This window comes from Microcaecilia unicolor, chromosome 2 (assembly GCF_901765095.1).
Source record: "Microcaecilia unicolor chromosome 2, aMicUni1.1, whole genome shotgun sequence".
NCBI lineage: Eukaryota > Metazoa > Chordata > Amphibia > Gymnophiona > Siphonopidae > Microcaecilia > Microcaecilia unicolor.
In genome coordinates, this window is record NC_044032.1 from 7,120,886 (window position 1) to 7,139,923 (window position 19,038).

Consider the following 19,038-nt stretch of genomic DNA (forward strand, 5'->3'; position numbering starts at 1 on the left):
CTCACTGTGCGCAAGACTCTGACCATGGTTTTCTTGCTGCAAAACCACAGTCTCAAATCATAAGTGGTTTCCTGGGTGGAAAAACAGGCTCTCAGGATACATAGAGGGACATTTTCGATATGACGTCTAAGTCCGACTTTGGACATTTTGCAAAAAACGTCCAAAATCCAAATAGGAAAGAAGGTAATTTTCGAAAGAGAAAAACGTCTATCTTTTGTTTTTGAAAACACAGTTCCGAACAATGTTTTTTGATTTGGGCGTTTTGTTTTTTAGTCCTTTTTTTTTTTTTTTTATTTGCATGAAGTCTTTATTAACAAGGTAAACATACAACAAGAGGAAAAAGAAGGTAACACCAAACCACATTAGATCAATCCGCATTCAATGCAATTATTGAAGACCTAACAGCAACAGTCCTGTCATTGTTGTTCAACCTTTCATTTGTAAGCAAAAAACACACTCCAAAATTTATAGAACATTTTTTATATACTTAACCAAGTCCCCCCCCCCTTCCCAACGCCACTCCCCCCCCCTCCCGGTTAGGTCCTCGCCTCCTCTAACAATGCTTGTTCTCCCACATGCCTCACTGACTCATAGTCATGCTGGTGAAAGGGCCCCATATTGAGTGCCACCTTTGCTGTTGATTACGCCTTTCCGCCAGGAGCCTTTCCATCTTTTAGTCCATTTTCGGAAAAAAAAAAATCCTAGTGCAAAACACACAAAATCAAACCATTGGAATGTAGGACACTGGACCCCCTGACATCTCAGGACAGCAGTAGGGCACCCTAGGGGGCACTGAAGTGGACTTCATAAAATGCTCCCAGGTACACATATCACCATTGCTTCCTTACCTTGTGTGCTGAGCCCACCAAAACCCAGTACCCCCAATTGTACACCACTACCATAGCCCTTACAGGTGAAAGGGGCATCTATATGTGGGTACAGTGGGTTTCTGGTGAGTTTTGGTGTCCTGGCATGTCAGGGGGACCAGTGCACTACAAATGCTGGCTCCTCCCATGACCAAATGCCTTGGATTTGGCCGGGTTTGAGATCGCCACCTTCAGTTTCCATTATCGGCGAAAACCAATGCCGGCCGTCTCAAACCCGGCCATCTCTGACATTTGGCCGGCCCCAACCATATTATTGAAACGAAAGATGGCCGGCATCTTTTTCGATAATACGGTTCGGGACTGCTCTTTGCGGCACCAGCCAAATAGATGGCCGGCGCCGTTCGATTATGCCCCTCTATGTCTGTTTAAGCATAAGGTATGTTTTATGCGCATTTTTAAGGGGTTGCCATTGTTTCCTGTATTATCTGATTTTTCAGTTATCTGACAATGGGCCGATCCCATTTACATCAGATAATCGAGATTGTACTGTATTTATCATTTCTATAGTGCTACTAGATGTACACAGCACTGTTCACAAACAGGTATGAGACAGTCCCTGCTTGACAGAGCTTACAATCTATTCAATACAGACAAACAGGACAAAGAAGGTATTAGGGAGATACATTTATTACGAGAATGATTAAAACAGATGTGGGTACATAACAGGTGAATAAGAGGTTAACAGTTAAAAGTAGCCTCAAAAGGTGAGTTTTTAACCTGGATTTGAATAGAGACACAGCATGACATATTTTAGACTCAGGAAGGAACAGTGCAGCAAGATGAAAGGAGAAGATAAGAGAGACTTACCTAATGAACTGAGCTAGGGGAGGAGTGTAGGGAGAGATAAGAGTGAAGAGATACTGAGCAGCTGCAGAATGAATGAACTTGCAAGTCAATAAGAAGTTGAATTGTATGCGAAAGCAGATAGCGACCCAGTAAAATGACTTGAAGGGGTTATGTGAACTAACTCTTGCTAAATATCAGCACCTCTTCTGGTTCAGAACAAACTCTAGTCTAGACTGTGACTCATTGGAAGTAGAAGTGAGTAGAGATCTCAGGGATCAACAGCCTCCCACCACAGAATATTCTACTCCATGGGTGGTAGCCCTACATAATTGTTACATTCCCTAAAGTGTGTACCCCAGGTCTTCACACAAAGAATCCACACTGGGTGATGGACCAAATCATGGGGGTGAAGGCGATGGAGGACGGCTTCATCTCCAAATGTAGATGTTTGTCCTTAACAACTGTTTATATTTAATTGTTATGTCTTTGATGTGCCAATCAGCAACCTTTTATCCCCACTTCAGTGTCAGATTTGAATATATGTTGAAACCCTCTCTGCTCAGTGTGCAGCAGAGGCTAAGAAAGCAAACAGAATGTTAGGTATTATTAGGAACTGAATGGAAAACAAAAATGAGGATGTTATATTGCCTCTGTATCGCTCCATGGTACAACTGCACCTTGAATACTGTGTGCAATTCTGGTTACCGTATCTCAAAAAAAACACAATGGAATTAGAAAAGGTACACAAAAGGGCGATGAAAATGATAAAGGGGATGGGACAACTTCCCTATGAGGAAAGGCTAAAGCGGCTAGGGCTCTTAAGCTTGGAGAAGAGATGGCTGACGGGAGATATGACAGAGGTCTGTAAAATACTGAGTGGAATGGAACAGGTGAACATGAATCGCTTGTTTACTCTTTCCAAAAACAGTAGGCCTAGAGGGCACACAATAAAGCAATTAAGTAGTAAACAAATAGGAGAAAATATTTCTCACAAAAATGTAATTAAAATCTGGAATTCGTTACCAGAGAACGTGGTAAAAGCAGTTAGCTTAGCGGGGGTTAAAAAAGGTTTTGATAGCTTCCTAAAAGAAAAGTCCATAGGCCATTATTAAGATGGACTTGGGGAAAATCCATTGCTTATTTCTAGGATAAGCAGCATAAAATCTATTTTACTGTTTTGGGATCTTGCCAGGTACTAGTAACCTGGTTGGCCACTGTTGGAATCAGGATACTGGGCTTGATGGACCTTCGATATGTCCCAGTATGGCAACACATAACTAAACTATAAATGCTGGTATCTACACTTGTAAATCACCAAAAGGGCCCATATGTATTCTTTAAACGTGGTATTTATTTATTTTTATTTGTACCCCGCACTTTCCCACTCATGGCAGGCTCAATGTGGTTTAGGTACTTATTTGTACCTGGGGCAATGGAGGGTTAAGTGACTTGCCCAGAGTCACAAGGAGCTGCCTGTGCCTGCAGTGGGAATCGAACCCAGTTCCCCAGGACCAAAGTCTACCACTCTAACCACTAGGCCACTCCTATTTTTTTTTAGTTGTCACAAACTCAGAGAAAGGCGAGCCCTTGGGCAACAGCCGAGGTGGCACCACCCAGTCAACCTAAGGGTTAGCCGGGCCCTGAGTCAGCCAAACTAGGCACACAGTTAAGCTAAAAAAGCAAGGCAGACAGATAGACTAGGCCAGAAAAGGCAAACAGGCAGGACTGGAGGTAAGGCAAGACAGGTGCTAGGAAGCAGGTAGGCAAGGCAAGGCTAAAGTTGACGCTGGCACTGGAGACAAGATAGGGCTGGCACTGGGGACATGGCAAAGCAGGATTAATTAGAGACATGACGAGGCAGGCCACGGTTCAAGAGACCTGTTGCGAAGGTGCGGTAGCAGCATTGCAGACACCTTTATCAAGGGCACAGCCTCCGACATCACAGGAAGGTGTTCCTGGAATTTCACGCCGCTAGCCCTTTAAAAGTAGTGCTTCCTGCACGCGTGCTTAGGAGGGCTGACCCCACTAGCGCAGTGCTGAAGGCAGAATGCTGGGCCAAAGGCTACCCCAGAACACTAGGGAGGCCAAATCCACAACCTCACATGGCAGGGAGGAGTGCCCAACGTCCAAGGAAACTGCAGGGCCCAGTCCCGGAACCAAGGAGGCGAGTCAGGGCTTCTGCGCACAGCAGTGGCCATGACATTAGTATTGAGTTGCCTGGTTTGTTTATATTAAGTTTGCAGTGTCTTTTTACAAACTAATGGAATACTATTTGCTTCCAATTCTCCACTTGCCAATGCTCCTGAAGGGCTGTGGAGGAGCTGGTTTATGGTATTTTGGATAACAATGACATATTTTGTGCTACTACACCTCTATTCTTTCTCAAAGGATTCTGGAAGAATTGTAGGTTGACTGTGAGACAGCTGCGTCAAGGCATTAGCCACCGCTCCCCCCCCTTATTGTAAATAGGAAGCCTACATAGGAGGAGCTACTGCCAGGACTTGGAGAACAGATGTGTATTTATCCTGCTTAATTGGTGATTTTTAGATATTGTTTTTATTTTGTATGTTTTTATTGTATATGGTATTTTGTATGTTTTCTGTAACCCACCCAGAACTTTGGATGCAGAGGGATATAAATTTCTTAAATAAATAAATGCTGATGCCACCTAGAGCAGAGCTTCCCAATGTTTTTGTGACTGTGACCCCATGATTGCAGCAAATAAAACTGTATGATCTCCTGGAGGTGCAGATTAACAATGTACCTCAGGGATCTCCGCTTTCACCGTGTCTATTCAATATATGTGTAATCCCCCATTATAAAGGGGATTAAAGAGAACATGTGAGAACAGAGTTAGTGGGGGGAGGGAGTGAATCATGAGGGTGGACAAGAATCCAGCCCAGGTGTGTATTTATGGGTAAGTTGCAGAAAGAAATGTTTCTTGAGGATGAGGGACGAGCGACAGTAGGGGTGGAGTTTGAAGGTAATAAGAGTTGTCTCACAAAGCACATGGTCTTTGGTTGCCTTTAGCCCCGCTGGGACTCTTGAGGAGTGGGGTATCCTGGAAAAGCGAAGATACTAACCTGTAGTTGGTATTCTCCAAGGACAGCAGGCTGATTGTTCTCACAAGTGGGTCGACGTCTGCGTGGGGCCAGGAAACAGCAAAATTTTTCCAACAAAAATATAAAACTTTGCAAGAGTCTTCTGGCGCGCAAGTAGCATGCACCGCGCATGCGCGGACGACTACCAGCCTGTCGCGAGCATGCCTCCTCAGTTAAATCAAAAAGCATATAAATAAGAAACCAACTCCAAAGGGGAGGTGGGCAGGATTGTGAGCAGGGCCGGTCTTAAGGCTAGGCGGCCGCATAGGGCCCCGCGCGGCGCGCCTAAGGTCGCCCCACCCCGACCGCCCGAGTTCCAGTCCTCCCTCCCTCCCTCGGATGGCGCGCGACGGCGGAGTGGTGGGCAGGGTTGCCAGGTGGAAAATTTTTTTCCCACCCAATCCAGCACAAAAACCGCCCAAAACCCGCCCAAACTCAAACCCCGCCCCTAACACCCCCACCCCCGCGTCATCACCCCCGCCCCCGCTGTCATCAACCCCGCCCCTGCCGTCACCGGCCCCGCCTCCCCCGTCATCGGCCCCGCCCAAAAACGTCACTAACCCCGCCCCCCGCGGCCGAAAAAGCCGCCCAAAAAACCGCCCTGAAGCCCAAAAAGCAGCCCAAAAAACCGCAACCCGCCGCGGGCAAAAATTTCCCGCGGCGGGTCGCGGAAAACCGCGCAATTGGGCGGGAAAACCGCCCAACTGGCAACACTGGTGGTGGGGGCGGTCCGCCCCGGCTGTCAGCGGGTGGGGGGTGCCCTGCACCCGCTGCTCCCACCCTGTCCTACCTTTAAAAAAAGACTGTGGAAGCGCCAGAGGGACAGGCAGCGCCTCGTGTCTGCCCTCCCTGCTACTAAAAATGTCTTCGACGTCGTCATTGGGCCTTCTCACATTGAGTCCCGCCTTTCTCTGAGGTAACTTCCAATTACCGCGAGGGTGGGCGGGACTCAATGTGAGAAGGCCCAATGACGACGTCGAAGACATTTTTAGTAGCAGGGAGGGCAGACACGAGGTGCTGCCTGTCCCTCTGGCGCTTCCAAATTCTTTTTTTAAAGCCAGTGAGGGTGGTGGGGACCGGAGAACAAAGCTAGTAGGTAGGTTGGGGGGGGGGGGACTCAGATGGGAGAAGGGTGTGTGGGGTGGGGGTTCTCAGGTGGGGGGAAGGGTGGGGAGGGGGTTCTTGGATGGTTAAAGGGGACAGGTGGGGAGGGCACTGGGGTTCTTGGATGGGAGAAGGGGACCGAGGTGGGGAGGGGGTTCACGGATGGGAGAAGGGGGTGGGGAGGGGGTTCTTGGATGGTTAAAGGGGACGGGTGAGGAGGGGACTGGGGTTCACGGATGGGAGAAGGGGGTGGGGAGGGGGTTCTTGGATGGTTAAAGGAGACGGGTGAGGAGGGGACTGGGGTTCTTGGATGGGAGAAGGGGACTGAGGAGGGAGTTCTCGGATGTGAGAAGGGGACGGGTGGGGAGGGGACTGGGGTTCTTGGATGGGAGGGGACCGAGGTGGGGAGGGGGTTCACGGATGGGAGAAGGGGGTGGGGAGGGGGTTCTTGGATGGTTAAAGGGGACGGGTGGGAAGGGGACTGGGGTTCTTGGATGGGAGAAGGGGACTGGGGAGGGGCTTCTCGGATGGAAGAAGGGGGCAGGCACTGGGGTCTGAGAAGTGGCCATATGGGAAAATGGGGGCCATGCCTGGGGCTGGTGGGAAAATGGGGCATGCGTGGGTCAGGTGGGAGAATGGTTCTGAAAAGGGGGCCCTAATACAAGGCATGTGGATGAAGGGGGCTGGAACTGGGGGCTGAAAAGGAGGGTAGGTGGGATAAGGGGGCTAGTACTGGGACTGGAGGCTGAAAACGGGATAGGGAGAAGTGGCTGGGGGGCTGAAGCTCGGGACTGGTGGGAGAAAAGGGCTGGGGCTGAAATGGGGGACTGGTGGGATAGTGGGGCTGGAACTGGGGACTGAAAAAGGGGCGGAGAGAGGGGCAGATCCTGGATGGGGTAGCGAGAGGGAGGGCAAACCCCGGATGGATGGGAAAGGGAGGTCAAATTGTGGATTGAAGGGGCAGAGAGAAAGGGCAGACAGTGGATGGCAGGGATAGAAAGGGCAGACAGTGAATGGATGGGGGAGAGAGAGAGGGCAGACACGGGCAGATGGTGGATGGATCATGGAAGGGGCAGAGATAGAGGGCAGACATTGAATGGAGGGGACAGCAGAGAGGGCAGACACTGGATGACAGATGCTGGATGGAAGGAAGACAGTGAAAAGAAGATGAGGAAAGCAGAAACCAGAGACAACAAACTGTAAATAAAATATATATTTTTATTTTTTTGCTTTAGGATATAGTATTGTAGCTGTGTTAATAAATGTTTATAAATAGAACATGTAAGTAAGGTAATCTTTTTATTGGACTAATTTTAATACATTTCGACTTAACTTTCAGAGAAGAAAACCTCCTTCCTCAGGTCAGGATAGGATACTGTAACAGTACTATACTGTATTGACCTGAGGAAGGAGATTTTGGCCTCTGGAAGCCAAATGTATTAGTCCAATAAAATGGGATTATTTTATTTTCTGTATTTGTTTTATTTCTATTTGTTAATTTGTAAAGTGGTGATTGGTATTTGTTAGTTTTTTCAAATTTACATCTGCTGTCTTTATATTTTGCACAGTACTAGGGGTCATTTTCTGTTTCTGTGGTGTTGAATTGTATGCAGAGTCTGGCATCTTGGGGGTTCAGTTTAATTTTTGTCTAAATAGAAAGTTTAAATATTACTACTTATTCTATAGTGGATTAGGGTGTATCTGTGTTTGTGAAAAAGACATGGCTTTCAGTTGGCATTGACTGTGCAGGATCTGTACTATTCTGTCAGGTTTCATTTTACAATAGGTGAATTGATGTTCTAGTGCTCACTGTAGTGTTTTAAGATGTTTTCCTTTTCTTTGTGTGATTCGTAGAAATGACTGCTTATGGTATGGTAGAATTGCTCAATAGGTCCTAGAGTGTTTTGTATTCTCGGCATACCTAGTACTGGATTTTGGAGGGGGTGTTAAAAAATGACCGGGAGGGAGGGGGGCCTTGGAGCTGGGAGCCCTAGGGGGGGAAGCCCTGGAGCTGGGGGCCTTGGAGCTCAGAGGGAGCAGCCCGGGAACTCAGAGGGAGGGGTAGCCGGCCCTGGAGCTAGGGTGGGGGCGGAGTTAGGTGGGGGCAGGGCTAGGGTGGGGCCCCATCAAATTGGTCTGCATAGGGCCCCGCACAATCAGTCTGCTGTCCTCGGAGAATACCAGCTACAGGTTAGTATCTTCCCCTTCTCCGAGGACAAGCAGGCTGCTTGTTCTCACGTGGGGTATCCCTAGAATCCAGGCTCACTCAAAACAATGAACATTGGTCAATTGGGCCTCGCAATGGCGAGGACATAACATAGATTGACCTGAAAACATAAAGAATTAACTGAGTGCGCAGCCTGGAACAGAACAAAAAAGGGTCTGGGGGGATGGAGTTGGATTCTAAACCCCAAACAGATTCTGGAGCACTGACTGCCCAAACCGACTGTCGCTTCGGGTATCCTGCATTTTCCAATAGCGACTCCCCTCCTGTTGGGGTCGAAAGAAACAAACAACTGGGCGGACTGTCTCAAGGGCTTCTTCCGCTCAACGTAAAAGGCCAATGCTCTCTTGCAGTCCAAGGTATGCAAACTGCTTTCGCCAGGGCGGGTATGAGGACAGGGAAAAAATGTGGGCAAGACAATTGACTGGTTCAGATGGAACTCTGACACCACCTTTGGCAAGAACTTAGGGTGCGTGCAGAGGACTACTCTGTTGTGATGAAACTTGATATAAGGTGCATGCACTACCAAGGCCTGAAGCTCACTGACCCTATGAGCTGAAGTAACAGCCACCAAGAAAACGACCTTCCAGGTCAAGTACTTCAGATGGCAGGAATTCAGTGGCTCAAAAGGTGCTTTCATCAACTGAGTGAGAACGACGTTGAGATCCCATGACACTGGTGGAGGTTTGACTGGGGGCTTTGACAAAAGCAAACCTCTCATGAAGCAATCAATTAAAGGCTGTTCAGAGATAGGCTTACCCTCTACATGGCGATGATAAGCACTAATTGCACTAAGGTGAATTCTTACGGAGTTGGTCTTGAGACCAGACTGACAAGTGTAGAAGGTATTCAAGCAGGGTCTGTGTAGGACAAGAAAGAGGATCTAGGGCCTTGCTGTCTGTTATGTTTTGCTAGCAGGCTGAGGGAGGCTGGTTCCACTCTGCTAGGGCTAGGGAGGGGCTAGGGATCTCTCTGCTAGGGTAGCTGGGGGGGGGGCTTGCTTGCTATTGGTCAGCTGGGTGGTAGCTGAGGTCTGCAGCTACTGACTCAGTATCCTGGGGCTATTTTTACTTGCACTTTCAGGTAAACGCTGCTTATTTTTATTTTTGCTACATTTGTACCCTGCGCTTTCCCACTCATGGCAGGCTCAATGCGGCTTACATGGGGCAATGGAGGGTTAAGTGACTTGCCCAGAGTCACAAGGAGCTGCCTGTGCCTGAAGTGGGACTCGAACTCAGTTCCTCAGTTCCCCAGGACCAAAGTCCACCACCCTAACCACTAGGCCACTCCTCCACTCCACTCCACTTAGCGTTAGGAATCTCCTGCTTAGCTTCTCACCTGCCTTTTCCCTGTGTACTGGCTTTGTGTATGGGAGGGCGCTGTTTCTTTTCTCTCTGTCTTGAAGTGCTGGTTGTCTCATTGTTTGTATTTGTCAGCGTGGGGTTAATTGTCTTTCTCCTGCAGCTGAGCGGTGTTCTCTGGTGGAGGTTAGTACCTGCCTTCTGTGTTATCTCAATTTGTTTGCTTAGTTAATGTGTTTGTTTACTCCTACTGGTTGAGGTTTCATCTCTGAGTGTGCTGTGTTAACCCCTCGGTCTCTGTGTCTGCTGTTTGTGGGTTTCTGTGCTTAGTAGTCTGTGTTCTTGCTTGTATTCCTTTTTCGCTCAGGACTCCTTGCCCGGCAGGGCTGGGTCCTGCCGGATCTGCCCCACCATCAGTCTGGTGCAGCTTTGCTGGATACTACTGCTGCTGCTGCTAACCTAAGTCCTGCCGGCCGCTTGAACCCAGGGGCTCAACTTCTGGGGGACAGTGGCTAAGTGCAGGTGAAGACTTGCGAAGCTGCTCCAGTATCTGCGTTCCTGCATCAACCGTATAGTACCTGTGGGGGCCAGCCGTTCTGGTGGCTCCGCACCTGGTAGCTGGGTGCAGCCGGGTCTGTGGGTGCAGGCCATACGTGTCCTGAAGTTTCCTATCCTTTGAGGGGTTCTGCCTCTCTGCTCGGGTGCTTGGAGTCCGGGGTGAGTACCCTGTAGTCTGTTACAGTGTTAGTGTTGGCTCGGTCCACCCCAGGCCTTCCCTAGTTTGCCCTACAGTGTGTGGCCTGGGCTCAAGGGCTCACGATCCAGGATCTAGTGACAGACAGTGACACTGTCACACCAGACGGCAAACCTCCTCCATTTGAAAGAGTAACATCTCTTTGTGGAATCTTTTCTGAAGCAAGCAAGACACCCTCTGAAAGACCCAAGGAGGCAAATTCTAAGCTCTCAACATCCAGACCGTGAGAGCCAGAGACTGGAGGTTGGGATGTAGAAGCAACCCCTCGTTCTGAGTGTTGGAAAACACTCCAATCTCCACTGTTCTTCGGAGGACAACTCCAGAAGAAGAGGGAACCAAATCTGACGCGGCCAGAAGGGTGCAATCAGGATCATGGTTCCACAGTCTTGCTTGAGTTTCAGTAAAGTCTTCCCTACTAGAGGTATGGGAGGATACGCATACAAAAGGCATGTCCCCCAATGTAGAAGAAAGGCATCTGATGCTAGTCTGTCATATGCCTGAAGCCTGGAACAGGCTTGTGATTGATGAGTGGCAAAAAGATCCACTGAGGGGGTGCCCCATGCTCGGAAGATCTTGCGGACTATGACCATGCTCAGTGACCACTCGTGAGGTTGCATTATCCTGGTCAACCTGTCGGCCAGACTGTTGTTTACTCCTGCCAGATAAGTGGCTTAGAGAAACATGCCGTGATGGCAAGCCCAACACCACATCTGGAAGGCTTCCTGACAAAGAGGGCAAGATCCGGTGCCCCCCTGCTTATTGGTGTAAAACATGGCAACCTGATTGTCTGTCTGAATTAAGATTACTCAGTTGGACAGCCGATCTCTGAAAGCCTTTAGAGCATTCCAGATCGCTCTTAATTCCAGGAGGTTGATCTGCAGACCTTTTTCCTGAAAGAACCAGGCTCCCTGAGTGTGGAACCCATCTACATGAGCTCCCCACCCCAGGAGAGATGCATTCGTTGTCAGCACTTTTCATGGCTGAGGAACTTGGAATGGTCACCCCATGGTCAAACTGGATCAAATCATCCACCACTGAAGAGAATTCCGAAAGTCGGTGGACAGTTGGATTACATCCTCTAGATCCCCCGCAGCTTGAAACCACTAGGAAGCTAGGGTCCATTGAGCTGATCTCATATGTAGACGTGCAATGGGCGTTACATGAACTGTGGAGGCCATGTGCCCCAGAAGTCTCAACATCTGCTGAGCCGTGACCTGCTGAGACACTCAAACCATGGACACTAGGGACAGAAGGTTGTCCGCCCTTGCTCGGGGAGATAAGCTCGAGCTGTCTGACAGTTCAGCAGAGCTCCAATGAATTCCAATTTTTGGACTGGGGTGAGATGGGACTTGGGATAATTTGTGACGAACCCCAGTAGCTCCAGCACCTGAATAGTCATTCGCATGGACTCCAGATCACCTTCCTTCAAGGTGCTCTTCACCAGCCAATCGTCGAGATAAGGAAAAACATGCACTCCCAGTCTGAGTAGCTAAGCTGCGACTACAGCTAGACATTTTGTAAACACTCCTGGGTGCAGACGCGAGGCCAAAAGGCAGTACATGGTACTGAAAGTGCTGTGTTCCCAGCCGAAATCGAAGACACTTCCTGTGCGCTGGAAGTATCGAGAGGTGTGTGTAAGCATCCTTTAAGTCCAGAGAGTATAGCCAATCGTTTTCCTGAATCATGGGAAGAAGGGTGCCTAGGGAAACCAACCTGAACTTTTCTCGGATAAGAAATTTGTTCAGGGCCCTTAGGTCTAGGATGGGACGCATCCCCCCTGTTTTCTTTTGCACAAGGAAGTACCTGGAATAGAGTCCCAGCCCTTCTTCCCCTGGTGGAACGGGTTTGACCGCTTGGGCCTGTAGAAGGGCGGAGAGTTCCTCTGCAAGTCCCTGCTTGTGCTGGGAGTTGTAGGAGTGAACTCCCAGTGGGCAATTTGGAGGCTTGCATTCCAGATTGAGGGTGTATCCTAAGCGGACAATTTGAAGAACCCACCAGTCGGAGGATATAAGAGGCCACCTTTGGAGAAAAAGCATTAACCTCCCCCCAACCGGCAAGTCGTCTGGTATGGACACATTTACTGAGGCTATGCTGAACTGGAGCCAGTCAAAAGCCCGTCCCTTGCTTTTGCTGGGGAGCCACAGTGGCCTTAGGTGCACGCTGATGACGAGAACGAGCGCACTGGGACTGAGCCTGGGCAGGCTGCCGAGAAGCAGGAATGTACCTACGCCTAGCATAGGAATAGGGAGCACTCCTCTTCCCGCCAAAAAACCTCCTAGACGAGGAGGTAGTAGCAGAAGAAGCCTGGAGGGAGAGAGAATCCATAGCATCATTGTGCTTCTTGATCTGGTCAACTAGATCCTCTACTTTCTCACCAAAAGGGTTATCCCCCCGGCTAGGAACATCCACCATCCGCTGCTGGACCGAATGATCCAGGATAAGTACGTAAGTATTGCCATACTGGGAAAGACCAAAGGTTCATTGAGCCCAGCATCCTGTTTCCAACAGTGGCCAATCCAGGTCACAACTGCCAGGCAAGATCCCAAAAATGTACAAAACATTTTATACTGCTTATCCCAGAAATAGTGGATTTTCCCCAAGTCCATTTTTTTATTTATTTTGTTTCATTTGTATCCCACATTTTCCCACCTATTTGCAGGCTCAATGTGGCTTACATGGTACCGTAACGGTGTTCGCCAGTTGCGGTGTGAACAAATACAGGTGTTATTGATGGTAAGAAGGATCATGTTTGGTAGATACATAGGGGGAAGTTAGGGAGAGGGGATGAGGTTAAGGTGTGTCCATTACAGTCTTTGGTTTTGCAGTGTCGCAGGGACTTGGGTTTTTATGTTGGGTTGGTGGGGTATGCCTTTTTAAACAGGTTTGTTTTTAGTTCTTTCTGGAAACTTAGGTGCTCGTACGTTGTTTTTGCAAAACTCCCATGCTAGTTTTTCAAGACAGCGTTATCAATGAAAGCTTGAACACCACACAGATAAAGCTCACTGAGAGCCCCATTAGGCTGGAAGAGAACAGAGCATGGATAGTGCAAGAGTTGGGGAAAAATGTGCATTGGGGGAAGAGAGTTTTGGGGGAAATGTGCATTGGGAGAGACAAGATGGGCTGAGAGATAGTCAGGAGAACCAAACTTCATTTTATTTAAGCACATTGCTCTAAGTGTGCCTAAGCAGTTGCACTAGCTTCATCATTAGAGAGGGAACTTGTTGCCAGAGAATGTTGTTACAGCAGTTAGTTCATCTGGGTTTAAAAAAGGTGTGGACAAGTTCCTGGAGGAAAAGGCCATAGTCTGCCATCGAGATAGACATAGGGGATACCACTGCTTGCCCTGGGATCAGCAGAATAAATCTTGCTACTATCTGGGATTCTGCCAGGTACCTGCGACCTGGATTGGCCACCGATGAAACCAGGATACTGGGCTAGATGGACCATTAGTCTAACCCAGTATGGCTATTATGTTCTTATCTCCCCTCCCTTGTCCATTAATGCTCAGGACTGTGGGGACCATCTGCTTTACCCAGCACTTCCCTGACTAACATTTTTGTCAGTGTGGCTCCCACAAAAATAGTGAAGATCACTGTGTAAGGAGGGTCTGCTTGTTTTTAATAACGGTCTATGGACTTTTCCTTTAGGAAGCCGTGCAAACCTTTTTTAAACTCCGCTAAGCTAACCGCATTTACCACATTCTCTGGCAATGAATTCCAGAGTTTAATTACAAGTTGAGTGAAGAAAAATTTTCTCCGATTCGTTTTAAATTTACTACATTGTAGCTTCATCGCATGCCCCCTAGTCCTAGTATTTTTGGAAAGCGTGAACAGACGCTTTACATCTACCCGTTCAACTCCACTCATTATTTTATAGACCTCTATCATATCTCCCCTCAGCCACAAAAGAATCAAGAGTCCTAGCTTCTCTGCCTGGGGGCACTGAAGCATAGTCTCTAGTGGCTCTCTTGGGGGCCATGGAATTGTGGGGTAACTGAGCCCTCATCAATCCAGGTTCACCGTGGATCCGATACTGGGATTCAGTTTTCTTAGGGACCACAGGGCCAGACAGAGGGAAAGACCAGTTCCGCATAAGGACTTCCTTCATTACCTTATGTTGAGGAGCCGTCACAGCCTCTCTAGGTGGAGAAGGATAATCCAGGACATCGAGTATCTCAGCCCTGGGCTCATCCTCAACCTCCATAGGGAAAGGAATAGCCGTAGCCATTTCCCGGACAAATGATGTAAAGGACAGAGTCTCCGGTGGAGATAGTCTCCTTTCTGGTGGAGGGGAAGTTTCAGAGGGAATCCCAAAGGACTCATCAGAAGAAAAGTACCTGGGGTCTTCCTCTGACTCCCACGAACGCTCCTCTTCAGTATCGGATAAGACCTCCCTCAGGGCACTCCGAGACTGAGCCTGCCTCGACGCCGAGGAACGATGTCCTCGATGGCAATGTCGAGAAGTCGACGCCCGCCTAGACTGTGGTGAAGCTTCCTCCACTGATGTCGAAGGGGAGTCAACCAGGGTGGCAGCAGACGTCGATGCCGCAGGCGGCACCAAGGCTTAGGAGCTCTCTGCAGGAGAAGGGCCAGATGCCGCTGCAGTCAGCGGCATGGAAGGCACAAGCACCCCCGACACCGAAGTAGACTGGCATAGCAATCCCTCCAGTAGCTCTGGAAGCAGGGCCCGGATGCGTTTGTCGAGAGCCGCCATCGGAAAAGGCTGAGGGGTTGGTGGAACAGCCGGTGGCATAATCTGTCGAGGCTCGGGAGGAGGTATCGGGCTTCCACGAGATCAACGCATCGGGGAGCGGTCCTCTCGACGTCGACACTTCTCGGTTGCTCACTTCTCTCGACGCCCCGGAGCTCCCGGCATTTAGGTGAGGTTCATTCCATCTCCAGCTTGATCTGGAAGGATCTTATCAGGTAATTTCCCCGAGACCAGCAAATACTGGGCTTGAGTTATAGGTGGTAAAGAATCACCTGACATTCCCAGGATTTCAATAAAATATTTTTTAACCATGTCTACAGGTGAAATCAAAGGCGACCTGGGAAAGTTGAGCAGTCTCAAATTATGTCTCCTAACTCGGTTTTCCAAATACTCCAACTACAGGGCACTCCGAAGGGTTTATTGCAACCTCTGCAACAAGCAGACTTTAACCTTCTTCACAGTCACAGTCACTTAATAAACTCCAGCACAACTCAATCCCAGACTTCTGTTATTCTCCTCAGGTATATTTAAAGGGGCACTTTCTTTCAAGGGCTCCTGTCCATGCCTATCCCAGAGAATATTGTCCCAAAGGCTGTGCTCCTCACTTTTACAGGTCCAGACGCTCCTGGCCTGATCTCCCTCCAAGGTGACCTTTGCATTGATTTACCCTGGTCCTTGGATGGACACTCCTTGGCTCCTATCCCACAGACTGGGTCTCTCCTCTGCCCACCTGTAGCTCTCCTCCTCACAGTTGCCGCTTTGCTGAGCCACAACTTTTTTTTTTTACAGCCAAATGGTTTTGTTTCTCCTAAATTGGGATTTCCCTTTACTCCTCCAGGTCAATGGCAGGGGACAATCAGGCAACCAAAGCACAAAGACCCCTTTAAAGGGCAAATAGTAACAATTCTTTTTATCTCCTTCTAACTACTCCCCTCTTATCACTCTTCCGTTTCAGGGCACTTTCTCTTCACATTTTATTTCAGAAACACTCCCCTTAGGCTGGGCTTCGTCCCACCCAGGGACTTCCCAGTCACTCCCCACAGGGATTTACTCTTTTAATAATCCTCACCTTAACAGGGGATTACACATGTATTCCAGATTTGCTTGCCAAACATCTGGTAGACTTATATTGCAGGGCAAAGGGATAAGGAGATTTATTTAATTTATTTATTTTATTGCTTTTGTATCCCACATTTTCCCATCTATTTGCGGGTTCAGTGTGGCTTACAATACATTGTAAATAATGGAAATACAATTTGTTACAATTCAGTTATGGATTACATTGTGAGAATTTAAGCGAAGGCAGAGTCGAGGTATCGTTAGGGAATAGGACAAGGAAAAGAACAATGGAACAATGGAAAGAGACAACAGGAAATTAATAGGGTAATAGAACCTTAGCAAATGAACATTCGGTATAACATTTTTTGTGAGTGAAGGTTTTAGTGTGATAAAATTACGGGAGATGAGAGTTCAGAAAAGAATGTATTGGTGTATTTCTGGAACAGTAAGTGTGGACTTCATGTCTATTGATCCTTACAGTAAGTTTTATCAAAGAGATGAGTCTTTAGTAATTTGCGGAAGTTGGTTAGTTCGTGGATTGTTTTCAAGTTGCGCAGTAGTATATTCCAGAATTGCGTGCTTATGTAAGAAAAGGTTGATGCGTGCAGCGCCTTGTATTTTATGCCTTTGCAATTAGGGAAGTGGAGGTTAAGGAAAGTTCGAGATGATCTTTTAGCGTTCCTGGGTGGTAGGTCTATTAAGTCAGACATGTAGGCTGGAGATTCACCGTGGATGATTTTGTGGACTAATGTGCATACTTTAAAAGTAATGCGTTCCTTGAGTGGGAGCCAGTGTAGCTTCTCTCGTAAGGGTTTTGCACTTTCGTATTTCGGTTTTCCGAAGATGAGTCTGGCTGCTTTGTTCTGGGCTGTTTGAAGTCTCCTCAGTATTTGCTCTACAACCTGCGTATAGTGAATTGCAGTAATCCAGATGGCTGAGTAGGAGAGATTGCACTAGGATGCGAAAGACGGATCTTGGGAAGAATGGTCTTATTCTTTTCAGTTTCCACATGCAGTAGAACATCTTTTTGGTTGTGTTGTTTGCATGGGTTTCGAGTGTTAGGTGGCGATCAATAGTGACTCCAAGGATTTTTAAAGTTTCTGAGATGGGAAGGTTTAGTTTTGGTGTGTTTAAGGTGGTAAATTCATTCGTGTTGTATTGGGAGGTGAGTATTAGGCATTGAGTTTTTTCCGCGTTTAGTTTCAGTCGAAATGCATCTGCCCAGGTGTTCATGATGTGTAGACTTTGGTTGATTTCGTTGGATATTTCTTTGATATCTTGTTTGAAAGGGATGTATATTGTTACATCGTCTGCGTATATATATGGGTTGAGGTTATGATTTGATAGGAGTTTTGCCAATGGGATCATCATTATGTTGAAAATGGTTGGTGAGGGGTGATCCTTGCGGTACTCCACATTCAGGTATCCATGAAGCGGACGTATTTGACTTTGATGTGACTTGATATGAACGCAGGGTTAGGAACCCCTTGAACCAGTTTAGGACATTTCCTCCGATGCCAAAGTATTCAAGTATGTGCAATAGAATTCCGTGGTCGGCCATATCAAAGGCACTTGACATGTCGAATTGTAGGAGAAGTATGTTGTTGCCGGTTGCGATTATTTGTTTGAATTTAGTCATTAGGGTAATTAGTACTGTTTCTGTGCTGTGGTTCGATCGGAATCCTGATTGGGCATCATGCAGTATTGAGAACTTGTTTAAATAGTTTGTAAGTTGTTTTGTTACCATCCCTTCGGTTATTTTGGTTATTAGTGGTATGGATGCTACTGGTCTGTAATTGGTTATTTCACTTGCGCTTTTCTTTGTATCTTTGGGTATTGGGGTGAGTAAGATTTTTCCTTTTTCCTTTGGGAAGAGTCCGTTTTGTAGCATGAAGTTTACGTGGTTCGTTAGGTCTATTACAAATTGCCGAGGAGCTGATTTCATGAGGTTGTTTGGGCATTTGTCTAGTTTGCAGTAGGATTTAGCAAATCGTTTAAGTGTTTCAGAGATGAGGTCTTCTGATAATAATTCGAATTCGGTCCAAATTTGGACACCACAGTCTCAATCAGTGATGGCTGTATACAAACATCTATATACAAGAAACCCACAGACAGATGCAGCTACCTCCACAACTCCAGCTTCCACCCTTCACATACAAAAAGATCCATTATTTACAGCCAAGCCACAAGATACCACCGTATCTGCTCGGACCCAGAGGATAGAGACAGACACCTTGAAACCCTGACTGCATCCTTCAAACAGAAAGGCTACAACCCCAAAATAATCTCCAAGAATATTGCCTCCTCCCTCAAAACACCCAAGGAAAATCTGCTACAGTACAAAGAAAAAAAAAGCCACCAACAGAATTCCCCTTGTAGTGACATACAACCCAGAGCTGGAAAAACTGAGGAAAATCATAAGAGACCTAAAGCCCCTACTCCAGGAAGATGAATTACTGAAAGAGATATTCCCATCCCCACCAGCGCTGGCCTTCCGACAGCCACCAAATTTAAAACACAAGCTGATCAGAAGTAAACTTCCAACACAGACTGAAAAAGAAAAGGGCACATTTCCGTGTAACACAGCCAGCTGCAAACTATGCCAAAACATTTCACAAGACCCCACAGTCATTCACAAAGGAAAAATATTCAACATAAAGGACTATTTTACATGCTCATCTTCCAATGTGGTATATATCATTCAGTGTAAAAAAATGTAACGAAGGATGCTATATTGGAGAAACAGGCCAGATGCTTAAGACAAGATTCAATCTGCACAGACATCACATGAAAATAGCCGGTGCCAGTCAAGCCCCCACCCCTGTGGGCCAACACTTCACAAGACCAGAACACTGCACCAGTGATTTCACAGTATGAATACTGAAAGGTAATTTTAAAACAATACAGGAACGTAAGACCTTTGAAATAAGAATGATTGAATATTTTGACACCCAACAAACAGGACTTAATAAGGATCTGGGTTTTCTAACTCATTATAAACCATAAAGCTGTATTTCTCTGTTTATTTCTCTATTTATCACCCTCCTCTCACCTACCAACACCCATTCTGTTAGAATATCAATGAAATGCTTTGATGTCCCCATGCATACCC

The 19,038-nt window shown here is 47.4% G+C and overlaps 1 protein-coding gene across 1 annotated transcript in view; it reads right to left on the bottom strand.

The window, feature by feature from the left end:
• The window catches only part of LOC115461801 (C-type lectin domain family 12 member B-like), a 179,837-nt gene that overhangs the window by 47,424 nt on the left and 113,375 nt on the right, over window positions 1-19,038 (bottom strand). The window lies entirely within an intron of this gene.